A 19,305-nucleotide genomic window follows, 5' to 3' on the forward strand; every position below is an offset into this window, starting at 1 on the left:
AAAAAAAAAAAAAGCAATACCTAAGGCTTGAAATACTGTTGCAAGCAGTCCAAACCCTAGTTCCATTTACTAGCTCCACCAGTCTACCCCACCCCAAATCCAATACACGTTTACTCACTCACCCACCCTATACCACCAGCCTCTGCAAAACACACACACCTGCTTCTCTTGTTCTGAAATGGGCATCGATAAATCCGCTTTTCCCTCCTCTCTGTAGGATCCCTAGACATGTGCCCTGGTTCCTCAGGGCTGCGGCATGAGGTCATGGCTCTGAGAAGTGTAGGAGTCTGGTGAAGCTGTAGGTGACATGATGCTGATGCAATGTAATCCTGTCTGTGCTTAGACAAGAAAATGCCCAAGACATTGGAGTGTGTGTCTGCATGACTAACTGGAGGAGTTATCTTTTTCAGAGGAAGTAGGGAGCAGCCTCTCCAAATTCCATTTAGATACATTAAGGGGTGGAAAACCACTTGGAAGAAGCAGGAAGCCAAAGGCCAGAACTTCTCCCTGGCACACGACTGCTTTCTGCATTCAGCTGGTACAGACTCATTCAGAAGGAAACAACTTATTCTCTTTACCCAGTGAGAAACGTCTGTCTTTGTCTTTTATCAGGGTGTCCCAGGAAGGTCTGAGTAGCACTTACTAACAGAAAATAATTGCCTTTCATTTACACCACATCTAAACTCGTGTTTGGTAAATAATGAAAAATAGTTTAGAGACTGTCTGGAAATGTTTGTTTCATCAGAGAAGTTTTATATTTAGTATTAGGAGAGCTTCCTTTGAGCCAAAGTCTTCTGGCTTTCTCAACAAGGGGTGTGGACTGACTTGGGTAAGTGAGCCATCTGTCTTAATAAACTTTGTTATTAAACTTCCTGACCTTGGCTATAGGCCCCACAATTAGGTGGTTTCTAAATGAGAATGGTATTAAGTTTTTTAAAATGACAATCATTTGATTCATCAAGTTTTCTAAGTAAACCAACAAAGCTTTCATGTTCACAGAAGTACCATCTAACTTTTTGGGGATTTCTGACTGGTAAACCAGCTCATTTTAATCACCTAAACTATACAACCCTCCTTACACCCTATCAAATTCTAATTTAGTATTTTTCCTGTTAAAAAAATAAGTTGCGTTCATTGCTCATAGATCATTCCTTTAAATAAATTTTGTTTTTAAAAAAATCTAATAATTCAGAAGTCTCCTTAACTGTGTTCTTTCTGATCTACTGTCCAAAGACATTTTTCTAAAGTATGATATGAACCATCTCTCTATATATCTACAGTAAAAACAATGCCAAGACAGTGAGTCAGCCAAAGTGAAGACGTTACATGATATACTATATGACTTCCACTTTTGGACCAAAAGGTACCATGACAGTGATTTTAACTAGACCATATGACATTGCATAAAAATGTATTTCAAAATGAAGAATTCTTTTCTTCATTATCTGCATTACATCATGCAATCCTTTGTTCCCAATGAACTATTTTAATGGTATCTGTCTTTATCTACCTCATGGGTTTTTCCCCAACCAACAGTATTTTCAACTAATAGTAATTTAATCAAGTGTTCCTCTCTTTACAAGAAAGAAAGAAAGGAAGAAAGAGAAAAGAAAGAGCCAGAGGTTACTATGGGCTAAATCTAGCTTAATTATATTAGTTTTTTAGGAAATATATTAAATAATGCTGAAGAGAACATACTTTAGAAAAACTTGTTCCCAGTGACTTCAATGTCTTCTCTTTAACTTTTTAAAAAACTCAAGCTCTTAGTTTTCTCTTAGGTTATGAATTAATTAACTGAAAAGCATGTCTGGTTTTAATTCCCAAGCCTAGCTCAATTCAGAAAAACTCTTTAGTCACAGAACTTCAGATGCAGGGTCTGTCTTCTGCACTGACTATGCCCAGGGCAAAGAGGAAAACTTAGAGTAGCAAAGTGTTAAAGAAGAGAGGACCTTCAAGCTGATTAGTCAGGCATTATTATGGTATATGTTTTTTAGCCAGAATTTTGTGTGATCCTAATAAAGTCCTAGAAAGAAAATTACATAATATATTGATTTATCTCTGACTTTGAGTTCTGTTAAAACCAGCATTAGCTGAACAATTTTGCATCAAACTGATGGAAATTTGATGGCGCTTATGTCATACAAGACAAAGAAAGGCTATGGAAATGTTCCAGAATAGAGACACATGATAACTTAATCCTCTACTAAAGAAAAAAATGCTTGGGGCACCTGGGTGGCTCAGTTGGTTTAATGTCTGGCTCTTGGTTTTTGGCTGGGGTCATGATCTTGTGTTCTGTGGGTTCTGGCTCGCGTCAGGCTCTGGGCTGGCGGTGCTGAGCCTGCTTGGAATGCTCTCTCTTCTTTTTTCTCTGCCCCTCCCCTGCTTGCTCTCTCTCTTTCTCTTGACATGAATAAATAAACTTAAAAAAATGAAAAAAATGCTTTAAAAGACAATATTAGACCAAAGATTACAATGAGAATACAGATTATGGAAAATTATAAGTATTGTATCAGTATTAAATTTACTTTCATTGATAATTATATTACATTAGTAAGAGAATATCCCTATTCTTAGGAAATACACACTGAAGCATTTAGAAGTAAAGAGTTATGGTATACACAGCTAATTCAAATGGTTCAGAAAAAGAAATTGTGTGTGTGTGTGTGTGTGTGTGTGTGTGTGTGTGTGTATAGGGAGAGAGACGATATGTACACAGTGATAAAGTTAAATGAATAATAAAGTAGATGAAGCCAAGTAGAGGGTATTTGGGTTTTCTAAGCATTATTCTTACTCTTGAAACGTATCTGCAAGTTTGAAATTATTTCCAAATAAAACGACTTTTTAAAATCAAAGAGGCATTAGGTGCCTGGATGGCAAGAGAGTCCAACTTTTGATTTTGGCTCAGGTCATGATCCCAGGGTTGTGGGACTGAGCCCTGTGTCAGGCTCTGTGCTGAGTGTGGAGCCATCTTAAGATACTCCCTCTCTCCCTCTGCCTTTCTCCCCAACTCTCATGTTCTCTCTCTTAAAAAAAAAAAAAAATTCAATGAGGCAGGAGTTTAATACAGACAATGGCTGCCTGGTTAAGTTCTTTAAAGCTCCTTTAAGGCGTGACCACTATCAGACAAACTGATAGCTAGATGACACTTTCTTCAAAGGATTACTATAAAAATGATCAGCTACTGAAATCTTACAATCACATCTATCCTTTAATGTAGATTTTTCATACTTGTATTAATCACTTTCTGTTGAGAAAAACAGAACCAGTAGGAGAGAATGAAATTTTAAGGAATTGACTCCTGATACTGGGGGCTGACAAATCCAAAATCTGAAGGGCGGCTGGCAGATAGGCTAGAGATTCAGGGGAGAGTTGATAATTGGTCTCATCCACAGAGCAGCAGGGTGCAGTCAGGCAGGGTTTCTATGTGGCAATCTTGAGAACTTCAGTCTTTGCTCTTACAGCCTTCAACTAATTGGATGAGGCCCACTCACATAATCTGCTTTACTCAATGTCTACTTGTGATTTAAATATCAATCACATCTAAAAAATACCTTCACAGAAACATCTAGACTGCTATTTGACCAAACAACTGGGTGTTACAGCCTAGCCCAACTGACACATAAATTAACTGTCACAGTACTCAAAACAGGACGTTCAGTGATCATTATTGTTTAAGCTACTATGGGAAAATGGAGATAAAGCCTAGAATGTTGTCTTCAAGACAAGTAAATTGTAGAAACCAACCCATAAGTACCCATGAAATAACTACAGAATAATTTAAAATGACAAAATGAAAGCCTCACAGCCCAACTACAGAGCATAAGATTCATGGCAGGTGAGAAGGACCTGGGGAGGGGTTGGGCTCAGACACAAAGTAGGGCAGGATTTAAGGCTGAGAAGGTTTATGGTGGGGGATGAGATGGGAGTTTCTTCCAGAGAACTCAATTAACTCTTTTCTTTTCCTAGCCCTTTTACTTTTGGGGAGTTTTAAAACAAAGAAACAAAACAAGCCCTTAGTAAGTAGCATTCTGTTGTAGGGCTTAATGCCCCACTAAATGAGTGTCCTTGGTTACAATATCCAGCAGATTTAGAGCAAACTTTCATACTCTAAAGAGCTGCAGCATTGAAAGCTTGGTTTAAAGTTTTCTTTCTTAATTATTTAAATATGTAGGAAACTTTTGCTTACCTTTAATATGAAAGCCACAGAACTCAATTTTTTTAATTTAGTATTTTTTAGTCTATAAAAGTTTTGGACTTTTGAAACTATATTATGGACCCATTATTTTATGACTTTGTGTTTTCTTAATTGAAAATCCAAGCATAATTTTTAAAAAGAAGCTAATCACTATATCTAATTACTAAAAAAAAAAAAAAAAAAGTTTAAGCACTGACATTATTTCATTTAAATACAACTTTTAAAATAATGACTCCCAGATGAACAGGAAGTGACCATTAGAATGGCTGGCAGTGAATGAAGCTTATGTTATTAAAGAAGCCCTTTTTAGAATCTCAGCAAGGGGCACAGAGAGAGAGAGACAGACAGACAGACAGACAGAGAGACAGACAGACAGACATAGGATCAAAAGCAGGCTCTATGCTGACAGCAAGAACCTGATGTGGAGCTCAAACTCAGGAACTGTGAGATCATGACTTAAGCCAAGGTGGGACACTTAACCAACTGAGACACCCAGGTGCTCCTAATTTTTTAAAATTGATATTTATTTTGAGGAGGGGAGGGGTAGAGAGAGAGGAAGAGGAGAGAGGGAGAGAGAGAATCCTCTATGGGAAACATCAAACCCTCATTAAAATCTGTAGCTACTGGGCACCCGGGTGGCTCAGTCGGTGAAGCCTCCGGCTTCGGCTCAGGACAGATCTCACGTTCGTGGGTTCGAGCCCCGCGTCAGGCTCTATGCTGACAGCTAGCTCAGAGCCTGGAGCCTGCTTCTGGTTCTGTCTCCTTCTCTCTCTGCCCCTCCCCCTCTCATGTTCTGTCTCTCTCTGTCTCAAAAATAAATAAAACATTAAAAAAAAAATCTGTAGCTACTTAATACGAGTCGCTTCAAGAGGTCTTCTTACATTACTTGTGCAAATAGAGTCACTCCTTGCTTCACCCACTGCCTTGCATGTATTATTAAGCATTTACTCTTCCAAAACTCATTTATTACATGCCTCCTGGATGCTAAACTTTACATAAATCTTGAGCCTAAATGACTTAAGTAGATGAACTAAGACCAGGTGCACACAGGAAGTTCACAGGGAGCTTCTGGAGACGCCTTGGAGCGCAGTGCGGAAGCTTCTCCACAGGCACTCTATTACACGTGGCAGGCCTAGAACTCACAGCGGCCAGGTTTTTGTGGACTCAGCAAGTGGCATGTGTCATAAAACACGGCTGTATTTGACACCCTAAATGTGTTCCCTGATGCCTGGCTCTCCCTTCCCTGGCTCTTCTCTCCTTGGAGAGGGCTCTCTTCCCTTCATTGCACACACTCTCCCAGGGTGCAGTCAACCATGCTGTTGCTGCTACGTCCTCCAAAAGGGTGGCTGGTGACCTCCAAATCTCCAACTTAGCTCAGACCACTCCTCTGCAGTGCCGGTCCAGCACAGATGCCACTGAGTGTCTCTTAAATGTGTTTCAAAGACATCTTAAATGCACCACGTCCAGGGCAGAACTCACTATGATCCTCTCCCACTTCCCCCGCAGCTGCCAATGTCCTCTACCTAAGCCGTCTGCTGCAGCACCATGATGGACTCAGTTCTGAAAGTCCCTGCACCGCCCCTCCTGCCCTCTCACAGGCCAGCACGGACACCTAGTCAGACACTGAGGGATCACTGAGGTCTACCCCGTAAACACTTGTTGAGCCTGTCTAATCCTTTCTGTCTCATGCCTTAGTCCAAGACCTCACCATTCCCTGTCTGGATTACTTTGATTACCTGACACTATTCCCCTAATTCCAGTTGTGGCCCCTTACAATCAGGCCTCCACACCAAAAGGACTTTCTAAAATGCAGTTGCTCTCAGTGGTTCTCTATTACTGCCCAGATAAAGTCCGGAAAAAAAAAAAAAAAAAAAAAAAAAGGAAAGGAAAGAGGAAGGAAAGGAGAGAGGGAAAGGAGAGGAAAGGAAAGATACGAAAAATGTGTGCATGTGTATGTGTGTGTGTGTGTATATGGGCATGTGTATGTAAGTGTAATATAAGCACTGGATCTCTAAAGACAGGCCCCACCTATTTTTCAGGTCAAATAGTATAGAATAGATACATAGACTCTGGAGTTTGAATGTCTAGGTGCAAATTTCAAATTTGTACTTTATGAGTTACGTGAACTTGGAAAAGTTATTCAGTATGTTACTGCCTCCTTACCTGTATTAGTTACCCAGTGCTGCCTAACAATCACCTCAAAACTGAGTAGTTTAAAACAACACACACTTATTGTGCCAGAAGTTGTATGGGGGTAAGTAATTTGGGAGGGGGCTTAGCTAGGTAGTTTGGGCTGTGGATTTCTCAAGGCTGAGCCACAATCATTTGAAAGCTTGGCTGGGGCTAGAAGATTGTTCTGATTGGCTCCCACACACAGCAGGCAGCAGGTGGCCGCAGTTTCATAATGGTCACTGGCAGGAGGGCTCATTTTCTTGCCGTGCAGGCCTCTCCATAGGGTTGCTTACATGTCCTCAACATACGGTAGCTGGCTTCCTCGAGGGTGAATGATGGAGGGCAAGGAGGCCATAATGCCTTTTATGAGAGTGTCAGAAGTGACACATCATCAGGGGCATATGGGTGGGTCAGTTGGTTAAGGGACTGACTCTTGATGTTGGCTGGGGTCATGATTTCACGGTTCATGAGTTCAAACCCTGCATCAGACTCTGTGCTGACAGTGTTCTCTGCCCCTCCCCTGCTTGTGTTCTCTCTCTCTCTCAAAACAAATAAAGAAACTTAAAAAAAAAGAAGTCACAAATCATGACTTCTGCCATATTTCATTAGGTAGAAGGAAGCCATTAACTAGCCCACAATCAAGAGGAACTAGGGTCTACATCCTAAAGGAAAGTTTTTCAAAGAATCTGTGGACATATTTTATTCCTACCACAATGTCGGCCTCTATAAAATGGAGATAGTGGTGAGTATGTCATGGAATTATATGAGGATTAAATGAGCTAATACATGCTAAGTGTTCAGCACGGTGCACCACACATGGCAAGAACTCAGTATTAGCTATTGCTATCTTTCCCAAGTTGATTTCTCCTCGCCCCTCCCTCATCAACTCTCTCACAAATCCTGTCTCCCGGCCTTTCTGAATACTAGCCATTCCCTGGGTAAGTGAAGCCAACACTTTTGCTCTGCCTTCCTGGAAGATTCTCCTACTCCTGTCTTTCCTCCAACCCTTGGTGGGTCCTTCTCCAAGCAGCTTCCTAGAACCTCTCAGGCTGGCTAGGTACTCTGCAGCTCAGCCTGGCACTTCCTACATACACCCTTCTCTCTCACTCAACCATGGTGGCAAGTGTCTCTTTCTCCGGTAATCATCCCCATCCTCTGGAGGGTCTTCTTTGACATTCCCAGGCAGAGCCATGAGCTCCTTCCCATGAGGCCTCTTGAAACTTCAAACATATTTCTGTTTGTGCATCTTTATATTGCTATTGTCTTTGTCTCCCACGAACACTGAGAACTTTTATTCATTTTTGTAGTTTCAGGCACAAGCATAATGCCCAGAAAACAGTGAGTGCCCAACAGAGAATTCGTTGAACACATGGATAAGTATCTAAACTTGAGAGAATACTTGTAATGTGCAGAGGAAGAGAAATGACAAAAATATCAACAAAATGGGTCAAGTATACTGTAAATCTCACTGGGCAAGCCGTGGCCAAACATGATCATGCTACACTATCTATCTGGGATTCTCAGAATTCTCTTTTCTCAGAGTCTTACTTTTGTCCTCATCACTAATTAATATAAACTAAGTTTAAGATGATAGATTTATGTTATAAGCTAATATCATAACTATGTTTACAAACTATGAATAGCTCTAAGAACTCTGAGAGAATTGAAACTGTTCATTTTTTACAGTTTACAATGACAAGGGCATAGAAATATTCCTTATGCTGAATACATTTTCATAATCTCTTATTTAAAAATTCAATTATTAAAAAATAAATAAATAAATATTCATTATTGTTGCCTTTAAATGTAGTTTACCAAGGTACCCAGAAAGAAACAGAACATTCCCTATAAACATGATTAGATCAAAAAAACAATTTTAAAAATATGCACAAAGTAAATTTTGACCTGAAATCTATTTTTCAACAGCAACTCAAACACAAATAGGCAAATCAAGAGACATCTTTGAGACCTGACACTGAAGTGTGGTACACTTGCTAACCTAAGAATGAATAAAGAGAATGTGAAATGTGAAGATGCTAACGTATCATTCATGGGGTTAGCCTGGCCTCTTGTCACAGGAAATGTACAGAAATATCTTTCTTACAGTTTCACTGTTAGCTGTGCCAAAGTTTTAGTTTGAACTTGACTTACTATACACTCTGAGTGTTCCTTGTTCTCCTAATGTTAGATTTCTTTTCACTTTTGAAAGGCATGTTTTTAAAGCATCTGTGGTAGTTTTCAAGGTCCAAAGTTAAGCTCAATAACATTGGACTAACTGGCAATGGAATAGGTACTTTTGGATGAAGCACCTTGTCTGGTATCGACTCAAACCATGCCTTATGGTAAGTTGCCAGCTATGTACTCCACCCACGTGAAGGCAGGCCCTGGACAGGGAGGATTAGAGAATCGGTACACACTAGAGTTTCTGCTAGCATTTCCCGTGCAAAACAAAGGAGCATCTGCACATACGGCTGCTGTCCTCTTCCAGATGTCTCCATGGCTGCGGCTGACACGAGGCATTATTTTAGGAGTTCAGTAGCAGCTTCTAGGCCCCTAACTCCAACACTTAAGCACTGCCTTATCTGATTAAGAAAATGGAAGCCAACAGTGTCTCTAAATTATGGGATCTGGGATCAAATCTGAGAGACAAGGGTCCAGGAGGTTCCTTGCTGTAGATGCTGTTATGAAGGAACACTGGGAGCAGAAAAGCATTTCAAAATCAGAAGGTATCTTAAGTGGATGGGAGCCATGTGCTCCAGATTTTCCAATGTAAGCACAATTCCAAATTTTCTGCTCCTCTCTCAGGTCATTGGAACACCACTTTAATTTTATAGGCAAAGAAACTGAAGATAAATAATTTGCCAAAGATTACACATGTAATTAGTGCCAGATGGAAATGCTAAAGCATTCATTCCTCACTGTCCTGCTAACCAATCCCCAGGACAAAAGTCAAGGTCTCTTGCAGTTTAATTCTAGACTCTTTTCACTCCATAACACTGAATATTTTTTTATGAGTTGCATCATTATAAGATAATTTTAACTACAGAGAAGTTTCAGATGAGCCAACATTTTTTTCCTAGAACAAGAATGAATGGTTTTAACTTGGGGATTAGGAGCTAGCAAGTGGCTTCCTCAATTAAACTGAGCACCTTTCAGTAAGCAATTCAACAATAAACTAAGGCGCAGCCAGCAAGACATCTGGATGTATGAACTTCATATTAGTTAGAAAAAATTATGAATTATAATGCACAAAAATAGATTTTAAAATTGAGTCAACAAAAACCATAGACTAAAACAAAGAAGAGAGAAGTAAACTCTTGAAGAAGAAAAGTGGACAACATATACTCAGGGAGGTGTGTTTACATATGATTATTATTCAGTCCTGTCTAAAATGACCTTGAGGGGGTGTCCGCGTGGCTTAGGTTATGATCTCGTGGTTTGTGAGTTCAAGCCCCACATCGAGCTCTGTGCTGACAGCTCAGAGCCTGAAGCCTGCTTCAGATTCTGTGTCCTCCTCTCTCTCTGCTCCGCCCCCACTCATGCTCGCTTGCTCTCTCAAAAATAAACAAACATTAAAAAAATAATTTAAATGAAATAAACTTTAGACTTTGGGGTTTAGAAACTTTCTCAATTTATTTCATTTCTTTAGAGAGAGAAAGAGAGAGAGAGAGAGCATGTGTAAGTGGGGGAAAGGGGCAGTGGGACAGAGAAAATCTTAAGTAGACTCCACATTCAGCACAGACCCTGGGATCACAACCTGAACAGAAACCAAGAGTCAGACGCTCAGCCGACTGAGCCACCCAAGGCGCCCCAGACATTTTCTGACTCAAAGAGTTACCAGGGAAAGTGAGTCAGCCAGAATTATTCTGCCTCTGGGAAATAACACTGTAGGGTTTCCTCATTCTACCAGTACAAGGGAGCAAACCAGGAAGACCGAGAATCTTCCGGCCTCAGATGATCTACAGAGCAACAAGCTTCAAAATCATTTAAAATGCTACTTAACTGGGGGCCTGGCTGGCTCAGTCAGGGGAGTATGTGACTCTTGATCTGGGGGTTGTGATTTCAAGCCCCATGCTGGGCATAGAGCTTACTTTCAATGAATGAATAAATGCTACTTATTTCTTTAAAAAAAAAATCTGTCTATAAATGTACTTAGTATACTTTTTTAAAAAGTATAATTTGTAGAAAACTTGAAAAGTAGGGAGAAAACAAAAAAATACTTGTTTTTCTTATATCCAGATAACCTCTGTTAATGTTTTTCATTCTTTTTCTCCAAGTATGGTTAATGTTTTTATATAACTGAGGAAATAACAGATTTATAGATTTTAACCTATTTAATTCAGTAAAATATCATGAACATATTCTTGTGTTACTTAAAATTATTTGCAAGCAATCTGTAAATGGCAACCTGATATCAGAACCATACCCTAATTTATATACTGATTTTACTTACTTATACCATTAATAATGCTGTGATCAATATCTTTGTATATAACTCAGTGTCCACATTTTTCATTAACCCTACAGGCAGGAGCCTAGAGGCTGAACTACTATGTGTCAGAGTTTGAACAATTTAAGGTTCTTGGTAACATGTGTCAAATTAACTTTCAGAACAGTTGTACCAATTTACACTCCCATTGACAAGAGGGTGAGGTGAATATTTTACCACTGCCTTTACCACGGCCTTAGTATCTCTGAGGAGAATCAGACTTTTTGCTGATCTGGAAGAAATAAGGAGTGCCACACTGCTGTTTTAGTTTGGTTTTGATGTGAGTTGTGGGGTTTTTTTTGTTGTTGTTGTTTGGAGAGACACAGAGACAGAGCGAGGGCGTGCACATGCATGAGAGTGAGCAGGGAGGGGGCAAAGAGAGGGAGAGGGAATCCCGAGCAGGCTCCAGGCCCAGCATAGAGCCTGAGGCTGACCCATGACCCTGAGATCATGACCTGACCCCAAATGAAGAGTCGGACACTTAAAGGACTGAGTGACCCAGGCACGCCAGTGAGTTTTAATATAGTCTCACATAAATACTAACAACTTGTGTTTCTTTTTAAATGAATTAGCTCTTTAAACACGTCCTTTCACCAATGGGAGTTCTTCTTTGGAAAAGTAATTTAAATATATGCATAATGATAGTCTATCATCTTTTTTTCAATCTATTTTCATATAAGTTAGGCAAATTTTCTTTTATATCTTTCTAAAGAAGACTTTATGAATCAGTAAAATAAACTCTTAAACCTATCAGAACAGTATAATACTGTTTGAATTAATTATGGAAGGACTAAGTTTTTCTCAACTAAATCATACATTAAACATTTTACAAAAAGAGGCTACCGTCTTGGGAGCTTCCTTTAAGCAGAATTTTTACCTGAAAAAGGACAAAATTTCAATGAGTCTCAGTTTGTTCATCTGTAAAATAAGATGCATAATCTTTAGCAAGCTTTCCATCCTCAAAACTAGGCAGGCTTGTGCTTATATAATACAATACATAGCACCACCTAGAGGTAAAAAGAAGCACTTTTCTACATATTCCCTTAGTTAAAAATGAATCTTCAGTCTTCAGCAAAATATCAGATTGATAAATTTTGTATTAGCAGAAGTTGCCTGAACAAATATGTAATTTTAATAGTCTCGGTCAGACGGTACAAACATTTCTAATGACTCTGTCATACGGTACAAACATTTTTAATGACTCTGTCATAGACTCTGCAGAAGTTTTTAGTGCCTGTTACAAATTGAGCTCATTTTTTACTACCATCACTTTTTTAGGGGATCAATCATTTTTTCAGGCATTTTTAGAGAAAATCAGTGACACTCTCTTAAGTCTGGCTCGAAGGACTTAATATTGTGTTATACTTAAGTAAACAATATATATTTGGCATGCTACACACATTCTTTACTCTTTGGGGTTTGGGGGACTTGATGAAAACCATGGCTCCAAAAACAATTTCTCTGTGATTACATATATAATGTCACTCCCTGCCTTCAACTTCAGGGAAAAGAATGCCTGAGTTGGAAATGAGGGTAGCATCAGAAAATCCCCATGGTGGTGCCCTGAATTTACTTGCGACTTGCAGAAAATTTTAATCTGTGGGAAGGTCTGAAGTCAATGGACGTCCAGTTGCTGTTAACATCTAGATTATTGTGACAGCTCTGTTTTTAAGCTGATGTTACCTACAGTTTCCTTTTTATAAGCCCCTTTGGAACTGTACTATTTTAATTTGTACTTTCTAAATTGTTCTGAGTGTGTTCTTCAGCTTCATCGTGTTTAACCCTCCTATAAAACTGTAAACTCACCACGTGAAACTGTACCTTCTGATAATCTTGGCTCCACACTACCCCAACCCCTAGTGTGCTATAATGTAAAAGTTTGTGTGGACTAGGTGAAAGCACCTTACTAGTGACTTTGAAGACACAAGTCCTCTGGCAGAGGTGAATGTATGAGGTAAAACAGTTCAGGCAAATAACAAACTGTGACAATGTTCAGGAAGGGTGTTGCCTCAGATCTGCATTTACCCTTGACTGAGGTAACTTAAATTTTAAAACTACAACATCAACAAAATCCTTCCTGAAACAGTCTTAAATGTGTATGGTCTCTAGTTTCTAACTATATTTTTGGGGGTAGACTCCCTTTGGGGGAATTGCATAATCATAAATTATTCTTAACAGGGGAGAGAAAAAGGAACTAAATGTTTTTCCCAACTTTTATGCTAGAAGTTTTCAAACCTCCAGAAAAGTTGAAAGAACAGTATTATGGACATCCATAACCTACCACCAACATGTAACCATTGTTAACATTCTTCTTTATATGACTATATTTATTTCTGAAACACTGAAACTAAGCTGCAGGCATCATGATGCTTCACACCAAATACTTCTTCAAGCATCATTTATGATCAAGGACATAGTCCTTCATAATCCTATTGCTGTTGCCACCCTGAAGAAAATGAACAATAATGCTAATATTTCATATGCAGTTGGAATCCAAGTGTTCATAATTGACCCAAGAATGTCATCCTGTAGAGCTGTTTGTTTGCTATTTAATTGAGAGCTAATCAAGATTCATACATTGTGTATAGTTCATGTCGTCCTTGAAGTATTTTCAGTGTACTCATGTTTTGGGGTCTTACTATGTCCCAGGTTACACAGACATTCCTATTTAATTTTCATAAGAAAATATGAGAGAAGTGTTTGTTGTTATGTAAAATGGTGACAAAGTGCTTGCCTCAGAACACTCTGATGTATTTTAGTTATTCACCATCATATTCACAGAATCTAACACAGAGTCTTGAACATACTATATACTAATAAATAGATAGCTGTGGAATAAATAATACACGGTGTGCTTATCCATTCTGATGGACAAACTACAACAGAAACATGATGGCAAATTATATAATCTGCTGTGATAAAACACTGAGGCAGAGGTCATTCTCATTCACATTCACTGGCTTTTCTGGGCACTTTGGTGGAAAGAGCTGAACAGTCCACCATCAGCTGCTGGAAACAACCAGGATAACAATTATAATTCATGCCAATTTGAATCTACTCAATATATACATTTTTTGTCTACTATTAAAAATGTTTTTTTTTATCAGTTCTCAGCCTTTTGGCTAAGATCAAGTGTAAAAATGTTTTTGTTAATACTCATCCTCCTATAACATTTATTTATTCTTAAGTATTTATTTATGTTTGGGGGTGGGGGGCAGAGAATCTGAAGCAGGCTCTGTGTTGAAAGCAGAGAGCCTGATACAGGGCTTGAACTCATGAACCATGGTATCATAACCTGAACTGAAATCATGACCTGAGCTGAGATCATGATCTGAGCTGAAGTCAGATGCTTAACCAACTGAGCCACCCAGGAAAACTTTCTCCTTTATCAGGCTACAGATTTTAGCAAATTTGACCACAGGTGATTTACAGGAAGCCAAAAGCAAAGACCAGGTTTAGAATCCAGGCTGTTTCTTTTCTTCTCTTCTCTTCTCATCTCTTCTCTTTCCTTGTTTTTTCCCTTCTCTTCTCTTCCCTTTTCTTTTCCCTTCACTTATTTTCTTTTCCAGATTTTACTTTTAAGTAATCTCTATACCCAACATGGGTTCAAATTTATAACCCTGAGATCAAGAGTCACATGCTCTACTGAGTGAGCCAGCCAGGTCCCCCTAATCCAGGCTATTTCTTTTTTCTTTTTTGGGTCACAGAATTTTGAGAACCCAGATCCACATAAAGATATAGAAATAAAGAGCAATAATATTTCAATCCTGAGAGTTACAACAGGCCAATCTTAATATAGGACACAGAACACTGCAAAAGAGCTGGCAGAGGGCACTGAGTACAGCCTCATTTTGGTAAATGTTCTGGTTAAGTATCATCTGGCAAGATCATACATCATTTATGCCTTTACTGGGTTAAAACATGTCTCATTTTTTTGCCTGTGTCTTTCAGAATCTCAGAGACATATTTGTCAAAGAACTGTTTTAGAAAAGATGGTTACTGATAATTTTTAATATGAATACTGTAATTTCTATGGCATGTAATGAAGAATCCAAAATAATCATAGTTTCCATGATAAATATTAATTACACCAATCTTGTACAGAAATGTATAGTTTTGTCTTCCAGCTGTTAAAATAAGCCAACTTTGTAAGTCACCCACCAGCACTGAAGGTGAACAATGGAGTCATTCAGCTTGGTGTGATATCTTTTTGATTTTCTATGAAGGGAAATAATTTAAACCTGAATTCAAAGAAACTCCTACCAGTCAGCATGCATCCAAAAGCGCAATTTTCAGTTACTTCTCTGTGTGACTAATTTTCATAAAAGGCTAGTATTAATAAGACTATTTGCAAAGTTTGCTTTTGTCCCCCCAACCATCTCACTTTACAGACTGAGAAAATAAAGATGTGCATTCTCAGGGGTAAGGTATTTTCAGGAGGGATGCAGGGGGGCAGGTACATTCAGTTGGTAGTGTGTTCAGGTTTTGGTGGTGGCCTTTTCCACTCCTGCAGGTGTTGTTGCCTGCCATAAAGTTGGCCTCATTACACGGATATCCATAAATTTTTATCTGGAGAATGCTGTACACACTAAAACATGGAAGTTTGTTGAAGACTGCATCACCAGCAATCAAGCACTTTTCAAGTTAACATGTCTTCACAAGTATTTGAAATGCCGAGAACAAAGACCAATAAAGAACCAAGCTTCATTGAAAAGCATGTGGAAGGCCCTTAGTATTTTTTAAGTAAAGCATTGTACTCAACAACAAAAATCCAATTTCCTTTTAATAAACTAGAATATAAATGTCATGAGAACAGAGACTGTTGGAATTGTTACAATACTCACAATGCCAGCATATAGTAGGCATTCAGTAAATATACTCAATAAATATATTCAATAAATACGTGAGCATGTCAAATGTTTCAACCCTTGAGACAGCTATTAGGCTCAATGGAGGTCAACAAACCACAGCTGATGACTCAGTCTAGGCAGGGCCACGACTGGGATGCTTTCTGATCCATGTAGCTAGAGCCTGTGGCATCTCCAGCAATCAAGAAGAAACAATACATCTGAACTGAACCCAACAGACCTGACCACACAAGCAAAGTGAAAACATAGGTAGCTTTCATTCTTGAACTGCATCCTCTCTCAACCCTCACCTACAGGACTGTGGAGAGCTCCCTAGGACCAGCATTGAGGCTAGGAAAACTCGGGCCTGCTAGATGGAGGGTCTGTCTTACCAGATATTAAGAATTACTTTTAAGCCATAGGAGTGCACCAACATGGCTCAGTTGGTTAAGCATCTGAATCTTGATTTTGGTTCAGGTCATGATTCTAGGGTTGTGGGATTGGGCCCTACATCAGGCTCCACGTTAATCATGGGGCCTGCTTGAGATTCTGTCTCTCTCCCTTTGCCCCTTTCCCCAACTCACACCTTCTCTCTCTAAGTAGAAAAATAAAAATTTAATTTAATTTTAAAATAATTCCTTTTAAGTCATAATAACTAATAATGTTTCCCGGTATATCTGTCTGTGCAGAGCCTAGAGCCTGCTCCAGGTTCTGTGCCTCCCCACCCCCACGCATGCTTTGTCTCTCTTCCTGTCTCAAAAATAAACAAATATTTAAAAAAAGAATAGAAAAAAGCGGCACCTGGGTGGCTCAATCGGAGCCTGCTTAAGATTCTGCCTCTCCTGTCTCTGCCCCTTCCCTGCTCAGGATGTGCACTCTCAAAATAAATAAGTAAATGTAAAAAAAAAAAAAAAAGACTAAAAATATACCATAACTTCTAAGTAAAAGGGAAAATATAAAATGATTATTCAAAAAACCTTAATGAACCCAAAAGAATTCAATAAAGGAGAGAAAAAGAAATTAGATAAATATAAATCACAAAGTAGAATAATAGATTTAAACTAAATGCACAAGAAATAATATTAAATGATAATGGGGATTAAATGCTTCAGTTAAAAGGTAAGATTGTCAGACTAGATGAAATTAAAAATCCAATGATATTCTCTTTGAAAGAAAGATATCAAAAGAAATAAGGCAGAGAGAAAAGGTTATAGTAAAAGAATGGTAAAATACATATATCATGCAGATTTTAACCAAAATATAGCTAGTATAGCATATTAATATGAGACATAATAAACTTTAAGGCAAAAAGCACTGCCAGAGAGATAAAGAGGTTAAAAATTTTCACAAACTCCAGTCTTAGATGGCTTACTAGCAGCTAGAAAAAGAACAAAACACAAACCCAGCAAAAGGAAGAAAATAAAGATTAGAGCAAGAAACTCAAAAACAGTAGAAAAGATCAATGAAACCAGGAGCTGGTTCTTTAAAAGATCACCATATTGATAAATATAAATCTAACCAGACTCATAAAAAATGAGACAAAGACAGGGACAGAGAGAAAGCACTCAGATAACACCAGAAAAATGAGAAATAACAACCAACACCACAGAAATGCAAACAACTGAGAAGAGAATATTATGCAAAACTATATGCCAACAAATGGGCAACCCAGAAGAAATGGGTAAATTCCTAGAAACATAAAATCTCCCAAAACAGAATCTGGAAAAAATGTAAAATTTGAACAGGCCAATTACCACCAATGAAATTGAATCAGTAATCAAAAATTCACAGAAAACGGTGCCTGGGTGACTCAATCAGTTAAACATCCAGCTTCAGCTCATGTCATGATCTCATGGTTTGTGATGTTGAGCCCTGCATCAGGTGAGCTCGAGCCCTGCTTCCAGCTCCACATTCTCCCTCCCTCTCTCTCTCTCTCCCTCTCTCCCTCTCCCTCTCTCCCTCTCTCCCTCTGTCACTCGTCTGCCTCTTGTAGGATTCTCTCCCCATCCCCCCATCTCTCTCTGTCTCTCGCCCACTTGCACTTGCTCTTTCTCAAAAATTATTAATAATAATAATAATAATAATAATAACCTCCCCAAAAAACAAAAAATTCTGGACCAGATGGCTATACAAGTGAATTCTACCAAACATTTAAAGAAGAGTTAATAGCTATTCTTCTCAAACTTTTCTCAAAAAACAGAAGGGGAAGGAAACCTTCCAAATTAATTCCAGGAGGCCAGCATTACTCTGATTCCAAAATCATATAAAGACACTGCACAAAAAAAAGAGAACTGTAGGCCAATACCTCTCTTGAATATAAATGCAAAAATCCTCAATAAAATATTGGCAAATGGAAACCAACAGTACATTTAAAAAATCACTCACCATGACCAAGAGAGATTAATTCCTGGAATGCAAGGGTGGTTCATTACTCGCAAATCAATGTGATACATCACATCAATAAGAGAAAGAATAAGAACCATATGATCATTTCAATAGAGGCAGAAAATGCATTTGACAAGTACCACATCCATGCATAATAAAACCCTCAACAAAGTAGGTTTAGAGGGAACATATCTCAACATGATAAAGTCCATATATGAAAAACCCATAGTTAACATCACACTCAAGAGTGAAAAACTGTTGGGAGCCGCAAAGATTTCAGCTGTTTGGCCATTTACTAGCCGGATATGTCACTCCCTGTGGGGAGTTGCAAACAGGCAGGGGAGCGCCACTCCCGGTCAGGAGAAGCCAGAAGATCAAAGATTAACCGCCTGCAGGCAGGGTAGCATCAGCCTCTCAGGCGCTGGGCTAAAACACTTTAGTCTGGTTCCTCTTTTACTCCAGTCTTAATCCCTTAACCCTGTTTCCTAGCAACCGACCTAGGTCAGCTGCCTTGTTTTCCTGCCTTGAAACCTTTATAAGATAGGGTGTTTTCTCAATAAAAGAGAAGAGGCTTGATCGGATACCTTGTGTTGTCTTTACTCTCTGTGCGTCCCCCTTCCTGCCCTGTTTTCTCTCCTTCCCTCAGGAAAAGAACCCACAAGGATTTTCCGCCCTGCTGACCTGGCTTCGGGACAAGACAAAAAACTGTGAGCTTTTCCTCCAATGTCAGGAACAAGACAAGGATGTCCACTCTCACCACTTCTATTCAACATAGTACTAGAAGTCCTAGACACAGCAATCAGACACTACAAAGGATTGTAAAAAGCATCCAAATTGGTAAAGAAGAAGTAAAACTTCCACTATTGCAGATGACATAATGCTATATATAGAAAACCCTAAAGATTCCACTAAAAACTGCTAGAAGAGATAAATGAATTCAGTAAAGTGGCAGGATACAAAATCAATGTACAGAAATCTGTTGCACTTCTATACACTAATAATGATGCACCAGAAATGGAAATTCAGAAAATAATGCCATTTATAATTACACCAAAAAAAGCAAAATCCCTAGGAATAAACCTAACCAAACAGGTGAAAGACCTATACTCTGAAAACTGTAAAACACTAATGAAAGAAATTGAAAATGACACAAGGAAATGGAAAGACAGTCCATGCTTATGAATTAGAAAATATTGTTAAAATGTCCATACTATCCA

Source organism: Suricata suricatta, chromosome 9 (genome assembly GCF_006229205.1).
Source record: "Suricata suricatta isolate VVHF042 chromosome 9, meerkat_22Aug2017_6uvM2_HiC, whole genome shotgun sequence".
Taxonomy (NCBI): domain Eukaryota; kingdom Metazoa; phylum Chordata; class Mammalia; order Carnivora; family Herpestidae; genus Suricata; species Suricata suricatta.